Source organism: Papio anubis, chromosome 16 (genome assembly GCF_008728515.1).
Source record: "Papio anubis isolate 15944 chromosome 16, Panubis1.0, whole genome shotgun sequence".
Classification (NCBI taxonomy): domain Eukaryota; kingdom Metazoa; phylum Chordata; class Mammalia; order Primates; family Cercopithecidae; genus Papio; species Papio anubis.
In genome coordinates, this window is record NC_044991.1 from 89,154,319 (window position 1) to 89,174,446 (window position 20,128).

A 20,128-nucleotide genomic window follows, 5' to 3' on the forward strand; every position below is an offset into this window, starting at 1 on the left:
AGACTCGGCAGACGGCCCAGCACCACAGAGCTGAGAAACTAAACACACGTGCAATGAGGCACCGCCACCGGCCGTCCCCACCACCCATCACACGCTGGCCAAGCCGCAGGGCACAGGGGGCGGCCACTGTGTTTCCCAGCCTCTCCTTCCTCCCCTTTATGGAGAATGGAAAACAGTAACCTCAAAAAAGATAAAGTAAGGCCTGAAAACCTCCTGTTGGTCCTGACAAATAAGCGTGGGGCTTCCTCCTCCTGTGCTACGACGCTGGGGCACTCTCAGAGGTTTCGGGAGAGTCTGGGAAGCTGCTGGGCTCCAGCTCTTTCGAAACTCAGCGTGGTATCAAGAATAACGGTAATGCCTCTCCTGGGCTAACATCTAAAATTCTTGATCCAAAAAGCCACATTTATGCCCATTCAGAAAACTTCCCCCCAAAACATCCCTTTCAAAATAAACCATGGAGAAATCAAACAAAAACGAAACACCCAGCTGCAGCAAATAACCTGCTGGACTCTCCAAGCCTGGAGCTCACGAACGAAGTAACAGGAAAGGCCTCCAAGGCTCCATCTCGAGTCTGTGCCCACAGTGCCCAGAACAGCCTTCAAGCCAGGCGGACACTCATCAGCCATGTGGCCGCCAGAGCTGCTGCAAGTCACGAGGGAGAGTTCCACTCTCACCCAAGCACACATGGGGCCTGGGGACCCCAAAACAAGACACCTGGTAAACACCCCATGTCTGTGATGGTTATTATGGAGTGTCAACTTGATTGAAGGATGCAAAGTACTGCTCCTGGGTGCGTCTGTGAGGGTGCTGCCAAAGAAGGTTGACATTTGAGTCAGCGGACTGGGGGAGACAGACCCACCGTCAATGTGGTGGGTACCATCGAATCAGCTGCCAGCATGGCTGGGGCAAAAGCAGGCAGAGGAACGTGGAAGGACTGGACTGGCTGAGTCTTCCAGTCTCCATCTTTCTCCCGAGCGGATGCCTCCTGCCCTGGAACATCAGACTCCAAGTTCTTCGGCTTTTAGACTCTTGGCCTTACACCAGTGGTTTGCCAGGGGTTCTCGGGCCTTTGGCCACAGACTGAAGGCTGCGCTGTCGGCTTCCCTACTTTTGACATTTGGGGACTCGGACTGGCTTCCCGGCTCCTCAGCGTGCTCACAGCCTATTGTAGGACTTCACCTTGTGATCCTGAGAGTCAATTCTCCTAATAAACTCCCCTTCATATATTCACCTCTCCTATTAGTTCCGTCCCGTTAGAGAACCCTAATACAATATCCTCAAACCCCACACTTCATTCACTGCATTTGGAGACACTTGCTCCTCCTCCTCAAGAGTTCTGAGAAGCCAGGATGAGTGTAGTGGCTCACGCCTGAAATCCAGCACTTTAGGAGGCCAAGGTGGAGGGATCGCTTGAGGCCAGTTTGAGACCAGACTGGACAATATAGTGGGACCCCATCTCTAAAAAAAATATATCTTTTTTAAATTAGCCAGGCGTGGTGGCACACCTTAGTTCCAGCTACTTGGGACGCTAGGGTGGGAGGATCATCTGAGTTCCGGAGTTGGAGGCTGCAGTGGGCTATGATCGCATCATTGCACTCCAGCCTGGACCACAGAGTGAGACTCCATTTCCTAAAAACAAAAAAATGTTTTTAAGGAATTCTGAGAAGCCGATAATGGATGCAGACTTAAGTGCACACACAGGGATGGTAACAGGATAAAGGAGGCTTCAGTGTCCCAGTGCCTCCACACCCAGCATCAAACCTGCCAATCTCATAGCGAGTGAAGAGACTTTTAATTATCAGGAGCTTTGTGCTTTAAAAAATTGCATCCAAGGCCAGGTGCGATGGCTCACGCCTGTAATTCCAGCACTTTGGGAGGCCAAGGCAGGTGGATCACGAGATCAGGAGATCAAGACCATCTTGGCTAACATGGTGAAACCCCGTCTCTATTAAAAACACAAAAAATTAGTCGGGCGTGGTGGCAGGCACCTGTAGTCCCAGCTACTCGACTTGGGAGGCTGAGGCAGGAGAATGGTGTGAACCCGGGAGGCGGAGCTTGCAGTGAGCCGAGATCGCGCCACTGCACTCCAGTCTGGACGACAGAGCCAGAGTCCACCTCAAAAAAAAAAAAAAAAAAAGGATCCAGAGATATTTATAGGAATACATTTTTTAAAAAAAGTATTAACAAAATTAGCAATGTTGTTAAAATTCTAACAAAATAAAAGTGGCATTCTGGACATCACAAAAGTGTACGGAAACAGACATGGGTCACTGTGAAATGTGCCCTATGGTCGGGGCCAGTGTCCCTTGTGGTTAGGAAAAAAGTTGGAGAAGGAATCAAACATCCCACAAGAAGTGACCATGTGACTTCAGGCAGGTATAATGTAGCCTCTCGAAGCACTGAAAATATCTGTGAACCAAGCATGAGTGGCCACATCTCCTAAGCCGAACTGAGGTTTGCTTCCAACAAATAGCACATAGGAGGCGCTGTCACTGGGGACTTTCTTGTCCGCCTCCCTGGTTATTGTATCACAGCCTGACTATGCCAAAAAGCAAAGTCAGACACTGCGTGATGGTCTGTGCACAGTCAGAACACCAACAGCTGCATCCAAGCCATGTTTCCGAGATGTTCTCACAGTTCTGGGTCCTATGAGCTTCTGTGTACGGACAAATAATCCAGCAGCATCTATTCACACCAAAGCAAAGAAGTGCCACTCCGTCTCAAGACGTAACTAATTTAAGAGTCATCCACCGTGGTTATGGGCGGCACCTGGCCTACGAAAGGCAGCCGCCCCTGTGCCTCCGGTCCTTTCTCTGCACCTGCAGCAGGGTAAATGTGGCAGGTGTGGCCCCCGCCCCACCCCACAGATGGGACCCCGAGGCCAGGGCAGACGGTTCTGTCTGACAGCGCCCCAGAGAGAGCCGCGTGGGACACTGGCCGCGTCCCCACCCAGGTCTTTGTGAGGAGTGCAGCGAGGAGCCAAGGATGACAGGCAGCAGGGCTCTCGGATACAGAGGCACAACCGGCTCCACATACCCAGCCCCTCGAGTCAGGGAGGAAGAGGTCAAACCTGTAACAAGAAACACGATATCCGTCCCAAAGACCCTCAGCGTCCTCGTTCAACCAAGACGGGCAACTCCAGGTGGTGACGGGATGGGGCACAGCCCTGAAGGTCATTAACAGTTAAGGTCAGGAAGCCGGGGCCTGGGACCCTGCCTCCTGACTGGGCCACCGTGGCCACTGCCACATCCCCGGCAACCTCTTCAGCTCGCAGCCCCTCTCTCTGCCCCATCCCACCTTCCTGGAGACTCCTTCATGGCATAACCAAAACCCCACGCCAGCCAATGTGCACATACAACCACCATAATGTGTCTGGGTCCAGCTAACAGAACCACACTGGGACTTCCTTTTCTAATTGTCCTAGTATCTTCCTTACCACAGAAAGAGGTGTTCTTCACAGAAAATTTAAGAAGTGCAGATAAGTACAAGAACAATGGAAACTTCCTGAAGCCCCTCCCCTGCCTGGCACAGCTCAGGTGCCACCCAGCGTGCACACCTGTGAGCCTGTGCACTTGGAAGCCGTAAGGACCACGGGGGCCACCCGCCCCAGTTCTCTGCCCGTTTCCCTGTTCCCTGCCCACTCCCCGGGTGCACTTCCCATGGCAGTAAACATTCTTCAGAAACATAACTGTCCATGGCTACATACAATTTCACCCAAAATGTGTTTACAATTTTCTTTTGCTGAAGATTTAAGCTATTTTCTATTTTTCATTATGGTGAAAATGTAGGTTCTGAAACTGAAACAGTGTGAAACTCTCTCCACTCTCCCAGCAGTTCAAGGCCACACTGCTTCAGGGCAATGCAGAGCCAGCAGCGGCCGCCGGACACCTCCCTGGGGAAGGAGCAGTGTGCGCCCCTCCAGAGCCCGGCCAGCGGCCTGCGGTGACCAGTGCCTCCCCCGGAGTCTTCCAGGGACCCACGTCCCCAGCTCAGCATGCCATCACCGATTCCCACCCACCTATTCCCAGTGTGAGTGAATCCCACCCTCCCTAAGGCGAAACACCAGGGTTCTTACCCCACACGACAGTTTTCCTGATTCCTTTCGTAGGTAACACTTTTACTGTATTTGAAGCCAAAATGTAGAGCACGTGAAGCTGTGTGAAAACCACACAGGCACCTGCATCCTGGGAACCCTCACCTGGGGGGGAAATGCCCTCGCCGGGTGCCACAGGCTGCCCGGCACTCTCAGCACAAACCCCAGCCCTGGGCCTAGGGCTGTGGAGGACTCTGCCCTGGCCTCCTGAGGCCCAGCCCGGGCTACCTCTTGGCCCTGCACTGCCCACACTGGCATGGCTCTGTCTGTGGCTCTCCTGTGTAGCCCAGGTCAGGACACATCACTCCACAGGGGTCCACGTTCACCTCTGCCAAACCCAGGGCTGTGACCGTCCTGGTACCCAAGTCACTTGGGAGCATGGCCCCAACCCCAGCCCGGGAGGACAGGCCCCCGTGGATTCTCAGAGAGGCATTTCCTCCCTCCTGACGCACAGGACAGGCTGCAGGGACCGCTGTCCCCTCTGCCAGTGGGGGGCTCTTCCTGGGCCTGAGGGGCTCTCAGCGCCAGCTCTCCTCCTGAGGCTATGGGGTTCTCTGGCACAAGTATTGGGGCACCGAGGCAGGTGCCCCTGCCAGCCCACGGGGACACAAGGTCCCACCCTGAGGTGCCGTCCAACTCCACGTCTGAGCCCTGCTGGTTTTCCTTATTTTCTAGAACGCTAAATTCTTCATTTAAAAGAACACTTATCCAACTTCCCCAGCCTTTCTGGGTGTCTGGTTTGTTAGGATGTCTGTCCCATCTCACCGTCACTGTCACAGCTCAATACCAGCCCCTCCACCAGATGGGCAAACAGCCAGAGACCACCAGCTGCCCGAGGAAGGCCCAGAATCAACCCAGACACCAAAACAGTGAACTGATCAAAATAGGCAAGAAACCCTCTACAAAATCACAAAGATTATCCAATACAACAGTCAAATTAAAAATTCCTGGGATGACCAGACGACAGCACCGAGGCATTCCCCCTGAATACAGTACAGAAAAAGAGAGTGGAAACTTGGAAGAACAGATGAGAAAATGTGAAGAAGCATTCCAGAAAACCCAACAGGTCATCAACAGAAATTCTAGGAGGAGGATAGAAAGGAGAGCAGTTGCTGGAGCCAGCGTGAACATGAGGAAGGAGGCGCACACCAGCCTCACCGCAGAAGCCAGACCACTGGGAAGGAAAGACTTTCCCCGTGTTTCCAGGGGAAAAACACAGATCCCAGCCACAGTACAGGGAAGCAGAGCCTGGCAGCCCTGAGAGCTCCACAGAAACGGGAAGAGATGGCCAGCACCTTAGAAACCCCACGGGAAATTACCTTCCACCTGGAACTCAATGCCAGGCCAAACCACCCATCAAGGCTCAGAAGCAAAAAAAGGCATTTCAGACAAACTAAGTCTCAAAAAAGGTATACTCTGTAAGAAGGGAGAAGCCACTTAAACAAGGGAGTAAGTGAAGAAAGCAAAAGACAGGATCCAGGAAACATGGGACTGAACCCAAAGGAAACAAGGGGACTCTCAAGGATGAAGCGGAAGGGAGGACCAGGCATGGCCAGGCGCAGGGTCCAGAGGGCCAAGGCACTGGGGCTGGCTGTAGGGCAGTAAAAGCACCTGGGAGCCCGCAGCACTTCTAGCTCCTGAGACACAGCTGCCTGCACAGGAAGCAGAAGCAGCACAGCACTTGGCTCGACTCAAACAGCGTGTTCACAGCCAAGGGCTGTGCGCGCCGAACGCAGAGCTGGCCAGGGCTGCGTGGGCTGGGCCGGGGCTCTGCGGACCGCGGCTGGGTGGCCGGATAGTCGCTAGCTGACACTCAGCAACCTCAGGAGGTGGCTGTACAGGCAGAGCCATGTGGATACACGTATTCAAAGCAGTCCCCTCTGAGAGGCAGTTAAAAGGGGGTGGGTAGGCCAACAGAGTCTGTTTGTCACTGAAAGCTCTGCTCTTCAAAACAAGCATATGATTAAAGTTTTATGCTTTTTTTTTTTTTTTTTTGAAACGGAGTCTCGCTTAAAGTTTTACATTTTTAAATTAAAAAAAAAAAAAAAAAAAAAAAGCCAGCCAGTACCTCAGATGGCGACAGGGAGGCACTGTATGCAGTGGCTGCTCTGTGAGTGAGTGAATTCTTGGGGGGCAGGGCAGGTCCATACCCCGGGAGGACGCTCGGAAACTCAGGTACACAGCGGCCAGCGGCTGCCAGCGTCAGAGGCGGAGCAGGCCCTCCCAGCGCGCCAAGGTCTTGGAGGGGCAAGAACACCCCAGGATGGACCCCTGGGGACACAAATCTAAGAAAATCCCTCCCTCCCCTTCCCAGCTGTATTTGGAACGGTATCACGAAAGTGTCTGCGCAGTGGAGACTTGTGCAGTCAGGAGGTGGGCGGGCCTGCGATGACTTCTGTCCGAGAAAACGCAGAGGACAGCTGTGCTGTCAGTTGGCTGCCCTGGCCCTCACTCCACACCCAAGCATGGAGAAGTGGGAAGGGTTGCGGCTGGCTGCAGAATAAAGGCAGTCCCTCTGGAAGGCCCAGAAAACACAAACAGAGCCACCAGCAGGCAGTCTCGTCCCCAGCAGAGAGGAGCATGGTCCTTAAGGAATAAGCTACCAAAAGGGCCAAAGAGATGAGCAAAAGTGGTGTTTCCCCACAGTGGAAAGGGGTGGTCTGACACCTGAGGGTTTGCAGCCCCACTTCCCTCCGTAACTAGGACATTCGAACCCTCTCCATGCTGCCAGCTGGGACCAGCGGTGGACAGGACACACGTGGTGACGGCCCAGATGTGGACCAGCAGTGGACAGGACACACGTGGTGACGGCCCAGATGTGGACCAGCGGTGGACAGGACACACGTGGTGACGGCCCAGATGTGGACCAGCGGTGGACAGGACACATGTGGTGACGGCCCAGATGTGGACCAGTGGTGGACAGGACACACGTGGTGACGGCCCAGATGTGGAAAGGGCCCCTCCAGAATCCAGCGTGCTCTTCCTACAGAGGCTGTTTTCTCTCTAAGCGGGTGCTGTGCTGGGACAGGTGCACAGCCGCATCTTCCTTCTATCCTGTTCTGGCTAAAGCCAAGTGTTCTCTCCCACCTCACGGGGCTTGGCAGGCGTAAGGGCCGGAGCAAAGCAGCAAAGGGGAACATATGCAGCCCAGTGCAGGCGCTAACACCACCGCACCCCGAATATTTTGCTAAAGATGAAGCTTCTGACACAGCTCCTGGTCCAGCACTTGCAGCACCCCCCTACCCCCCGCACATCGTAGATACCACTGTAAAATCATGAACTTTGATTCATCCTCCCCTAAAACTACAAAACGCTGATTAAAACAAAAATGTGAGCAAGTGAAGGGACGTGCACTGTGTTCATGGGTCAGGAAACTCAAGATGGTTAAGATGTCAACTCTTCCCAAACTGATCTGCAGAAGCAATGAATCCCAAAGTCCCAGCAGCCTCCTGTGTAGAAACTGACAGGGTGATTCCAAAATTCATACAGAAATGCAAAGGTCTTAGAGTAACCAACACAACTGTAAAAAAAAGTACAGTCAGGTTGGCTGCAGGGGCTCATGCCTGTAATCCCAGCACTTTAGGAGGCCGAGGCGGGCGGATCATTTGAACCCAGGAGTTCGAGACCAGCCTGGCCAACATGGTGAAACCTTGTCTCTACTAAAAATATAAAAAATTAGTTGGGCGTGGTGGTGCACCCCTGTAATGGAGGCTGAGGCACGAGAATCGCTTGAACCAGGGAGGCGAAGGTTGCAGTGAGCCGAGAGCACACCACTGCACTCCAGCCTGGGTGACAGAATGAGACTCCCTCTCAAACCAAACAAACAAGAAAAAGTCAGAAGGCTGACACGAGCTGATCTCAAGATGCATTAGAAAGCTCAGCACTTCAGGAGGCCGAGGCAGGGAGACTGCTTGGGCTCAGGAGTTCGAGACCAGCCTGGCCAACGTGCTGAAACCCTGTCCCTACTAAAAATACAAAAATTAGCTGGGCGTGGTGGCTCATACCTGTAATCCCAGCTACTTGTGAGGCTGAGGCAGGAGAATCACTTGAAGCCGGGAGGCGTAGGTTGCAGTGAGCCGAGACCACACCACTGCACTCCAGCCTGAGCGACAGAGCAAGACTCCATCTCAAAAAAAGAAAAGAAAAGAAAGCTCCAGTAATCTCAGGGCCGGGCTCACGCCTGTAATCCCAGCACTCTGGGAGGCCAAGGTAGGCGGACTGCCTGAGGACAGGAGTTCGAGACCAGCCTGGAAAACATGGTGAAGTCCCATCTCTACTAAAAATACAAAAATTAGACAGTGTGGGCATGCCTGTGGTCCCAGCTACTCAGGAGGCTGAGGTGGGAGGACTGCTTGAGCCCGGGACGCATAGACTGTAGTGAGCCGAGATCACCCCACTGCACTCCAACCTGGGTGACACAGTGAGATCCCTGCCTAAAAAAAGCTCCAATAACCAGGACAGCACAGTGTTGGTGCAAAGTTAAACAGACCAACACAGCCATGCAGAGTCCACAAACAGGCCCACACGCAGATGGACAAAGGCAATTCGGTGGTGAGGACGGGCTTCTCACATGCTGGAACAACTGGACAGGCACAGGCAAAACCCTGGACCCACACCCCATAGTGTGTACCAACATCAACTCAAAATGGATCCAGACCTAAACGTAAAACCTAAAACTTCCAGAAGAAAACAGGAGAACATTTCTGTAACCCGGAGTTAGGCAAAGAAATTTTAGATATAACATCAGAAACGCAACGCATAAAAGAACAAAGGGATAAACTAGACTTCATCAAAATGTTAAACTGCGGCTTTTCAGCAGACACTGCTAGAGAATGAGAAGACAAGCCACAGAACGGACAGAATCTTTAGAAAGCATCTATCTAATAAAGGGCTTGGATCCAGAATATATGCAGAATCCTCAAAACTCAGTAAGAAAATAACCCAGACTGGGCGCAGTGGCTCATGCCTGTAATCCCAGCACTTTGGGAGGCTGAGGCGGGCAGATCACTTGAGGTCAGGAGTTCAAGACCCGCCTGGCCAACATGGCGAAACCCCCATCTCTACTAAAAATACAAAAAATTAGCAAAGCATGGTGGTGCACACCTGTAGTCCCAGCTACTTGGGAGGCTGAGGCACAAGAATCACGTGACCCCGGGAGGCAGAGATCGCAGTTAGCCAAGATGGCGCCACTGCACTCCAGCCCAGGCAACACCACGAGACTCCATCTCAAAAAAAGGAAAGTGGGCAACTGAATAGACCCTTCACCAAAGGTGGCAGACGGATGCAAATGAGCACACGGAGAGAGCTCAACATCATTAGTCATCAGGGAGACACAAATTAAATCTCTAAAGTGACCCCACTACACACTCACTAAAATAGCTAAAACTAAAAAGAGCAGGTGCTCTCCAGGACGTGGAGCAACCGGAGCTCCTGTACACCGCTGGTGGGAGCCTCTCTGAGAACAGCCTACAGTTTTTTAGAAAGTTAAACACACTCCTCATGTAGGACCCGCCATTCCACCTGAGGTGTTTAAGCAAACAAAAAGCAACTGTGTGGCCTTAAAAAGGCTCACACATGGGTCACTCCAAGCAATTTTATTTTTGATAGCCATAAATTGGAAGCAACTCCAAAGTACACCAAAGGATGAAAGCATAAACAATTTCTGGTGTATCTATCATGGAAAAGCACTCAAATAAAAAGGGATGAACTACTGATACACACAACACGAATGACTCTCGAATAATCACACCGAGTTGAAGCCAGAAAAGAGAGAGCACACACCATGTGATATGGCTTGGCTGTGTCCCCACCAAACCTCATTTCCGACTGTAATCCCCATGTGTAGAGGGAGGGAAGTGACTAGATCATGGGGGCGGCTTCCCCCAGGCAGTTCTCATGATAGCGGGTGAGTTCTCACGACATCTGGTGGCTTCATAAATGGCAGTTTCCTCTGCCCTCCTGCCATCATGTGAACAAGGTGCTTGCTTCCCCTTCACCTTCTGCCATGATTGTCCCCAGCCATGTGGAACTGTGAGTCAATTCAACCTCTTTCCTTTATAAGTTACCCACCCTCGGGTATTTCTTTATAGCAATGTGAGAACAGACTAATACACTGTCTGATTGCATTTATATAAAATTCTAAAACACGCAGACTCCCCTGCGGTAACAGAAAGCAGATAGGATAAGGGGTATGGGAGCGACAGAAAGGAGGGCTAGAGAGAGGCAGAGGCTGTGCTGGGGGTAGGGTTCACCATTCTGACCCTGGGGTGATGGCTTCACATGCATGCACGTCTGTCAAAACTCACCAGTCACTTTAAATGTGCTTGGCCTATTGCTGTCGATCACACCCAATACAGTTCTTAAAACACACGCATGTAGCCCTCAGAGAGCAAGAAAAGGTACAACCCTCCCCCAAAAAAATAATGGAAAGCATAGTTTTAATTCTCTTCTTCCCACCATCCTTCCTGAGCAAAAATAACTGCCAGATTCACAGTTAGCACACGACCTTCCCCCGCCAGCCCTGCCTCTTAAGAACACTAGGAGCTGCCCAAGAGTCATATTAACAACTCCATTCACCACCACACACAAAAACCAGGCCATGTTCAATGAGTTTTACTCCACCTGACCCCGTGAGCAACACAGGGACGTGAGCGTGCTGTCGATGACATCACCAAGCGATCACACCCTCTACCACGCTGCCTTTTTAACAGAGTATCTCACTGAGTAGCTCGGAGCATGAAACAGCTGCAGGGGTCCTCAGCTCCCAGCCTCCGAATGAAAGTGCACGTTCAAGTCTCCGAGAAATAACACCAAGCTAGCTCCTTTGATGGAAAACGGATCCCCCAAAATGCCGCAGAAGGAACTGTGGTCAGGCCTGAGGAGCAGGCCACAAAGCATCAGCTCTGTGGGAGCTGGCTCCAGCCCCCGTCTCCACAAAACCGCAGGTGGACAGGTTGCATGCACCCTCCACACCCTCTGGAAAGCCAGGCTCTGCAGAAACACGAACCCAGCAGGCCCCACTCGGCACAGGAAAAAGCAGCCTCTCCTGAAGGATCAGCAGCTCTGCTCTGCAGGCGGAAGGGCCCGAATGGGGCCTCCACCAACCCACCCACAGCTTGTTGCCGCCCTGTGAGTGGAGAGCTGGGCCCAACACTCTCCCCTGGGCTCTGATTCCAGGGTTTATCCTTATTCCTTAGGTGGTCTGCACAGCAGTCAGCCAACTCAGCATCCCCCCATCATTTGGCCAAATTTCACGAATACGCAGTTGCTCACCTTAGAGCAAAGTTAAAACACCAACCTGTGGAGACTTCTACTCATGATTTGCTTCACTTGTTAATTTCTCTGAGACTCAACAGGAATGCAGATCGTGCCTGTGTACAAAAGAGCTATGTGCAAATCAACACAAAAGAAATGGCAACAATACACCAAACTCCAAGTGTAAAAGTTCACCCTGAAGTTTAAAGACCGTCTTTCACCTCAAAATGCAGAGGCACTGCAAAGCACATCTGTAATGATGGTACATCTGTACAGACGGCAAACGTCGTGATATAGCCACTCCTAGACAGAGCCCCTGCCTGGGCGTGCAACCGGTCAGCCAGGGCAGGAGCTGTATCATTCTGAATTGCATTTTCCAAGTTGTAAAAGCAGTCGAGTGGGCTTCTAAGCCATCTGATTGCTCACAGCCACCTCTCCATGGTGCAGGGTCCCACACGTGCTCTGCTCCTGCAGCTGAGTCTCCCTAAAGCACCGAGCAGAGGCCTGGACACCCGGGAGTCGCACCTGCTCTGGGATGCTGGAGGTGCTGAGGGGTGCCAGTCAGAGTGACCAACAGGGACAGACCCACCCCACACAGGGGTTCTGGCCTTTTTTCCTGCCAGGGCTTATGCAAACCCAAACATACCCCCCCAAAAAATGCTAGCTCCTTATATTATCTTTAAGTTAACTTTAAATGGCTAAGATATTTTGGTAAGAATACTTCAGAAAATTACAGTTGACCTCTGAAACACATGGGTCCAACTTCCAGGGTCCACTTACACGCAGATTTTTTTCAACCAAGCAAGGACTGAAGATACAGCATTGACAGGATATGAAACTCACGGACACAGAGGGCTGACATTTTGCTCGCTTGGGTTCCACAGGGAACTTGCATGTGCACACGGGGCCCTGGAACCATCCCGAGAACACTGCGGGGTGACTGTATCTGGCACGATCACTTTAGGAAGTTCTTAACACATGGACACATCTCTGTGAACAGGTACAGTGCACATGCGTGTCTGTCAAGCCACACCCTGCGAGCAGAGTCCTGCTGCAAACTTCAACCCAAAGCAGCTTCTGGAAAGCTCGTGAGCGGCCTTCAGAGAGGCTGGCATCCACCTAACATCCAACACAGATCTCCTTCACGACAGTGAGCTCACATTCAAGAGTGCCATAAAGCACTCTGCCTAAGCCTCCAACAACACTCGACAAAGGCACAGTCTTGCATCCCATATATACCAACCCCTGTATCAGCTACAGGTTAAAACTGCTTTGCTCAAAACTTAGGAATTCATGGGCTGGGCGTGGTGGCTCACGCCTGTAATCCCAGCACTTTGGGAGGCCGAGGCAGGGAGATCACAAGGTCAGGAGATCAAGACCATCCTGGCTAACACAGTGAAACCCTGTCTGCACTAAAAATACAAAAAATTGGCCGGGCGTGGTGGCGGGCGCCTGTAGTCCCAGCTACTCGGGAGGCTCAGGCAGGAGAATGGTGTGAACCCAGGAGGCAGAGGTTGCACTGAGCCGAGATTGCGCCACTGTACTGTAGCCTGGGCGACAGAGTGAGACTCCATCTCAAAAAAAAAAAAAAATTAGGAATTCATGGATCTAGGGAAGGTGTAAATAGGTGTTTGTTGTACTCATTCTTTTAAGTTTGAAATTTTGCAAGTTAAAACTTGGCAGCAAGGACTGCTTTGCTATCTAGACACGCAACTCTGGGTGATGACCTCCACTTGGGGGTGGTGGGCAAGGGGAGTGACAAGGTAAACAGGGGGACTCCTGGTGAACTCTGACACAGAAGCCCTTCACAGGGAGCCCTGCTAGCTCTGCAGCCCCAGGGCCCAGTGCATGTGCGCACGCACGCGCGCGCACACACACACATACACTCTCATACACGCACACTCCATCCAATCCCCTACACTTGGGGCTGCTGTGGGGGGGTGGGATGAGGAAAGCCTGGCTCTTGGTCTCTAGGAGCTGACAGCCTGGTAAAGAATGGGAATGCAGGCTGGGTGTGGTGACTCATGCCTGTAATCCCAACACTCTAGGGGGCCGAGGCGGGTGGATCATGAGGTGAGGAGATCAAGACCAGCCTGGTCAACATGGTAAAACCCCGCCTCCACTAAAAATACAAAAATTAGCTGGGCATGGTGGCACGCGCCTATAATCCCAGCTACTCAGGAGGCTGAGGCAGGAGAATTGCTTGAACCCAGGAGTTGGAGCTTGCAATAAGCCAAGATCACACCACTGCACTCCAGCCTGGAGACACAGCAAGACTCCGTCTCAAAAACAAAGAAAAAAAAAGAACAGCAGGCACAGGTAACCCATGGTGGTCAGGGGAAGCCTCAGGGCTGGGCTAGAGGGAAGAACAGTGTACCGCAGGGGCATGGTCACAGTGAAGCTGCCCATGTGGGTGTCAGGAGCTGGCCAGGTGGAGGAAAGACGCACAATGCCAGCGCTGCGAGGCCAGGTGAGCAGTGCAGCCAGCCAGAGCCCTGAGAGGGATGTGGGGCCACGTGCACAAGGAGAGGAGGCAGCGGCGGCCTCTGCAGCACGCCAGAGAGCGGAGTCACAGGCAGGGACGCCGACGAGCCCACCAGGACACTGGACACCTGCACCTCCACAGTGCCCGGTCAGTGCAGGTAACGAATCTGAGTTTCTGGTGTCCTGGATAGGACGACGCAGCAGCATCACAAGCGTCAGAGACATCACCACCCAGAGTCAGACACCACAGCCTTTTCATGCAAAAGCTTAATACTAATTTAGATTCGCTTTCATGTGTAGACAGACACATAATTTAAAACAGCTCTAAAACATTAAAATCATTTTCCAGTCATTCAGCAGTTAATAAAGTTTACCCTGCCCGGCAGTGCCCATTTCTGCTTTTTCTTAACTGCCACCCCCAACTGCGGCCTGTCATGCCTCGAGGCACATTTTCGATTAGCCCTGAAACCAGAGCATGTACTCGCAGGATGGGCTGGAGAGTGCTGGGAGGGGTCTTGCTTGCCCTACTCCACATACCTAGATAGAGCCTGCAATTTTCCAATTAACATGTTTAGAGCAAAAATTTTTTGAAAACAAATTTCGTCCAAAAACTTCACTAAGTTGCCAATAATGCTTAATTGTCTTATCTACTTTTTAAACTGGTCCCACAAAATGTATCAGGTGACCATGAAAGCAACACCAAGGGCCACGCAGCAGAGATGTAGAACCTAATGGATAAACATGTGGCAGGGCCTGACACAGGAGGCTCTCCGTACCCCACCACCTCCATGATATGATGGCCTCCTTCGCCTCTTCTCAGTACTCAATTCAATTGCCCACCTGAGCTTCCTGAAATGCCCAACATGTTGCATGTTGACAGACACAACATGCAACAAACAGGAAATGATTTGCAGTTGGTCTCGGGCAGGTTTTTCTTCACGTCTTTAGGTGAAAGGCTTCTGTTGAAAACATCGAGTACCTGGTATCACTTCTGCCTTCGTGAAGCCTTCCCTTATATTCTCAGCCATTCCTGGTTTCTAATTTTCTCAGGTCTCTAAAATCTCCGAAACCCACAGGCCTCATGTGACTTCACCAACTCCCTCTTTCAGTGAGCCTGGGTCCAAGGTCGGAACATGGCCAGGCTGCTCCAGGCTGGGTGTCCAAGCCCTCGTCCTCCAGGCACCACAGCTTGAGGCCCAGCGTGTGCAGAATCAGGCTGTGCTCACTTCCGCCAACAGCAGTGAGCATGCTGGCTGGGCCCAGGGTGCCTCGACACTTTGCTAAACCTCAGGGTAAAGCATACTCATCTGCACATACTTAACTCCCAAGACTCTAAAAATCCTGCACTAACAGAGAGCCTTCACCTCTGCACAATTTTAACACGTGCTCTTTCATCTGCAGATTCTGAATTCATTCAAATGACACTCTGGGCATTCCCTTTGCCTTGACTGAGAGCTTAGTTCCAACTCTGTGCCCACCTCCCGGCTTCCCCCTACCCTACTCCACTAGCAGCTGAACAGAGTCCAAGGGGGGTGTTTTTCCCTCTATTCTCCCTCTCTCTTGACTTTCTCATTAATCATATCTTCTTGGATTATGAGTATTTTTCTTAGTCACCATAACTTCTTACTAGAGTAAGTACATGTGTCAACAAATAAAACAATCAAATAAAACAAGCAAAGGTTCCCATCAAAACCCCAGGGAGAGGCCGGGGTGCAGGGCATGCAGCCTCTGGCACCCAGAGGAGGGGCTCACAGGGAAGGCCCCGTGAAACAGCCTGGGAAGAAGGCAGCTGGCGCAGCAACACTGAGACATGGAACGCACAGGACACTTCCAGACAAAAGTTCTGGATTCTTCTCACGATCAGCAAGCAAGAAGAAAACAACCCTCCTTTCCTCAGAGCTCCCCCGCAGCTGCGAGCCTGCACCTCCCACCTTGCGCTCTTCCTGAAGCCAGCCGTGTCTCAGCACCTCTGGAGTCTCCAGGTTAAGACTTCACATGTTTGGATATATTTTATCTGCCAACTTAAACAAAAACAGTTAGAGAAGTCACCATTTGGATGGTGCTTCCAAGTCAGTGGTGGGGGCAGTCAACTCTGCAAGCAGTCGGCTCTGCTTTTCTGAGAGGACAAGGACCATGCTGAGATTCCCTCCACCCCCGAACTGCTGCTCCCTGAGCTACCATCTCAGCAGTTTCTGTGTCCTTAGATGGGCCAGGCCACAGGACTTCTCTAACCTAAGGTCTGTGGGTTTGTCCAGATGGCAACAAACATCGCTTCTCTTCCACATGATCACTGTGTTTTAAGGCAGCTTTATCCAGAGAGGCTGGGGAATGGGGACCAATCTGAGAGTGCCAGTGGCAAGAAGAGGAGCTCGGGGCCACAGGCACTGCCTGCTATCTGCAGAGGATGGGCTTCCAGAGGGCCTGGTGGCCCACCAGGACCTCGGCTCTCAGCACCTGAAACCACATATCTAGCACTCAACTCCAAACGTTCTGCTTACTTTCAAAATGTTTTAAACAGTGCCAATCCCATGCACAATTTCAAGAAAACTGAGGTCAGCTGGCAGATGACATGGACCTTAAATGACTGACAGCACAATGTCAGTTCTCCAGAACCCAGCTTTCAGACAACCTCCCATACCAGAACACACCAGCAGGGAGACAGCAAACCAGGGGCTCCGAGCAGCCCACAGCCGACCAGCACACACCGGGCACCGGCCCCAAATCAGAAACACATGTGGATGCCGCACACCCTCCCGGGGCTTCCAATCAATGGATTCATCCGTCTATGCTAGGAAGGAGAGCTGCCCAGCCTAAGAACATGCCACCAGCAGATCTTCTTGGCCTCATCTGAGCACCGAGACTGGCTTCTCGAAGGAAGCAGCTGGGAAATGATGGATGCAGGGGTGAAAAAAGAGGGTAGGCGGCTGTCTGGACATGGCGAGAGGCAGGAGGGCAAAGAAAGCAGCAAGGACACCGTGGGGGAGTGACCTAGGAAGAGCAGGGCAGAGGGCCACCCGCAGGGGAAGACTGAAGCCACAGATGAGATCCCTCAGCCCTCAGCGGGGTGGGGTCAGGCAGGGTGGCCTCAGCCCCCAGGGGATGGCTCCGGTGCTCTTCATGAAGCAACAAGGGGAGCCACCTGCCAAGATGCATGCATGGCAGGAATCAGAGACCAAGGCAGAAGAGGGAGGTGGCAGGTCAAAGAAGCTAACAAGGGCCTTGGTGGGTTTTAAATAAGAGGAAGGCATTTGATACTATCTAACATCCATTGAGACAAATAAACAAATATCCCCTGCCCCAAGAAAAGCAAACAGAAAGCAACTTTAGAAAGTAATCCCAGCACTTTGGGAGGCTGAGACGGGCGGATCACGAGGTCAGGAGATCGAGACCATCCTGGCTGACACGGTGAAACCCCGTCTCTACTAAAAACACAAAAAACTAGCCGGGCGAGGTGGTGGACGCCTGTAGTCCCAGCTACTCAGGAGGCTGAGGCAGGAGAATGGCGTGAACCCAGGAGGCGGAGCTTGCAGTGAGCTGAGATCCGGCCACTGCACTCCAGCCTGGCCGACAGAGTGAGACTCCGTCTCAAAAAAAAAAAAAAAAATAGAAAATAAGGAGTGGGAACTGGGCGAGGTGGCTTACGCCGGTAATCCCAGCACTTTGGGAGGCCAAGTCAGGCAGGTCACTTGAGGTAAGGGGTTCGAGATCAGCCTGGCTAACATGGCGAAACTCCGTCTCTACTAAAAATACAAAAATTAGTCAGGCATAGTGGCATGTGCCTATAATCCCAGTTACTCGGGAGGCTGAAGCACAAGAATTGCTTGAACCCAGGAGGCAGAGGTTGCAGTGAGCGGAGATGGCTCCATCGCACTCCAGCCTGGGCAACAAGAGTGAGACTCTGCCTCAAAAAAAAAAGGGCCGGGCGCGGTGGCTCACGGCTGTAATCCCAGCACTTTGGGAGGCCAAAGTGGGTGGATCACAAGGTCAGGAGATCGAGACCATCCTGGCTAACATGGTGAAACCCCCGTCTCTACTAAAAACACAAAAAATTAGCTGGGCATGGTAACGGCACCTGTAGTCCCAGCTACTCGGGAGGCTGAGGCAGGAGAATGCCGTGAACCTGGGAGGTGGAGCTTGCAGTGAGCCGAGATTGCGCCACTGCACTCCAGCCTGGGAGACTTGAGTGAGACTCCGTTTCAAAAAAAAAAAAAAGAAAGGGCCAGGCATGGTGGCTCACGCCTGTAATCCTAGCACTTTGGGAGGCCAAGGCAGGTGGATCACCTGAGGTCAGGAGTTCGAGACCAGCCTGGCCAACATAGTGTAACCCCGTCTCTACTAAAAATACAAAAATCAGCCATGTGGTGGTGGGTGTCTGTAATCCCAACTCCTTGGGAGGCTGAGGCAGGAGAATAGCTTGAACCCGGGAGGCGGACGTTACAGTGAGCTGAGTTCACGCCACTGCACTCCAGTCTGGGTGACAAGAGCAGAACTCCATCTCAAAAAAAAAAAAAAAAAAAGAAAGAAAAAAGAGAGGAAAGGAGTGGGAATGAATTTCCTTAACTTCATGAAGGCAATCTATAAAAAACATCTGTAGCAACTATCATCTTCAACGGTAAATCACTAGAAGCATTTTCTTTATAATCAGAAACAATTTCAGACTGCCGGTCATCACCACTCCCCTCCACACTGCACCTGAGACCCCAACAAGCCCAATACCAGGAGACAACAAGGGAGTGAAGCACAGGACGTCAGTGAAATAAAACTGTCATGAACTGCATAGATAATAAATTCCCTAGGTATGACGCTCAAAAAATTGCAAATTTTTAATGAAAGAGTTTAAGAGTGCTAGAGTAAGATTAATATCCAAAATTCAACTGCAATTCAACACACTATCAACAAAGAATGAGAAAACGCTATTTTTTATTTTTAGAAAAGGGTCTCATTCTGTCACCTAGGCTAGTGTGCAGTGGCACAGTCATAGCTCACTGTAGCCTCAAACTCCTGGGCTCAAGTGATCCTCCCACCCCAACCTCCTGAGTAGCTGGGACTAGAGGCAAGTACCACCACGCCTGGCTAACTTTTTTTTTATTATTTTTTGTAGAGACAGGGGTCTCACTATGTTGCTCAGGCTGGTCTCAAGCTCCTGACCTCGAGCAATCCTCCCACTTCATCCTCCCAAAGTGCTGGGATGACAGGCATGAGCCATCATTCCCAGTCAGAAAATGTGTTTAAGAAAAATAATACTTAAAATAGCACCAATGAACTCAGAATGTCCTGGAATGTCCTACACATATCTAACAAAATATGTGTAAGACCTATACGAAAAAGACACATAAAACTTGATTGAAATATATTACAAAATATGTAAATAAAGTAATCTACCATATTTATGGATATAGTCACTATACCATAGATTTCAATTCTCCCAAAATTGACCCACAGATTGATACAACTTCAATTAAAATAACCTACAAGGACTTTTTTGGGCCCTGAAGGGTTGATTCCAAAATTTATAAGGAAAATCAAAGTGCCAAGAGTTGCACGGACAATTCTCAAGAGCAACAGAATGGGTTATTACCTCTAGTAGATACCAAGAGTTAGTATGAAGCTAAATTATTTAAGGACAGGATGCTACTGATGAAAGGATAGACAAACAAACCAAGAGAAAACAACTGACAGGCTAGAAAAGGATCCCACATAATATAAAACCTGAAATGTTACAGATGGGCCATGGAGACCACAGAGGTGAGGAAGGAAGGACCATCCAAATAAATAACACCAGGACAACGGTTTATCCAAACAGGAGGAAAATGAAAATGGAGCTCTAACTCACACCATCCACGAAACCCACGCCAGGAGGATTACACACTTAAAAGCAGAAGCGAAAGCTATCATTTTAGAAGAAAATACAGAAGAATATTCCTATGACCTTCGGATTAGAAAGGACTTTTTTTTTTTTTTTTTTTTTGAGACGGAGTCTCGTTCTGTCGCCCGGGCTGAAGTGCAGTGGCCGGATCTCAGCTCACTGCAAGCTCCGCCTCCCGGGTTCCCGCCATTCTCCTGCCTCAGCCTCCCGAGTAGCTGGGACCACAGGCGCCCACCACCTCGCCCGGCTAGTTTTTTTTTTTTTGTATTTTTTAGTAGAGACGGGGTTTCACCGTGTCAGCCAGGACGGTCTCGATCTCCTGACCTCGTGATCCGCCCGTCTCGGCCTCCCAAAGTGCTGGGATTACAGGCCTGAGCCACCGCGTCCGGCCTAGAAAGGACTTCTTAAAGATGACTTGAAAAGGCTTACCA

General features: G+C 51.2%; 1 protein-coding gene across 1 annotated transcript in view; it reads right to left on the reverse strand.

Annotated features, from left to right (window-relative positions):
* Window positions 1-20,128, reverse strand: part of TAF4 (TATA-box binding protein associated factor 4) — an 84,454-nt gene that overhangs the window by 37,223 nt on the left and 27,103 nt on the right. The window lies entirely within an intron of this gene.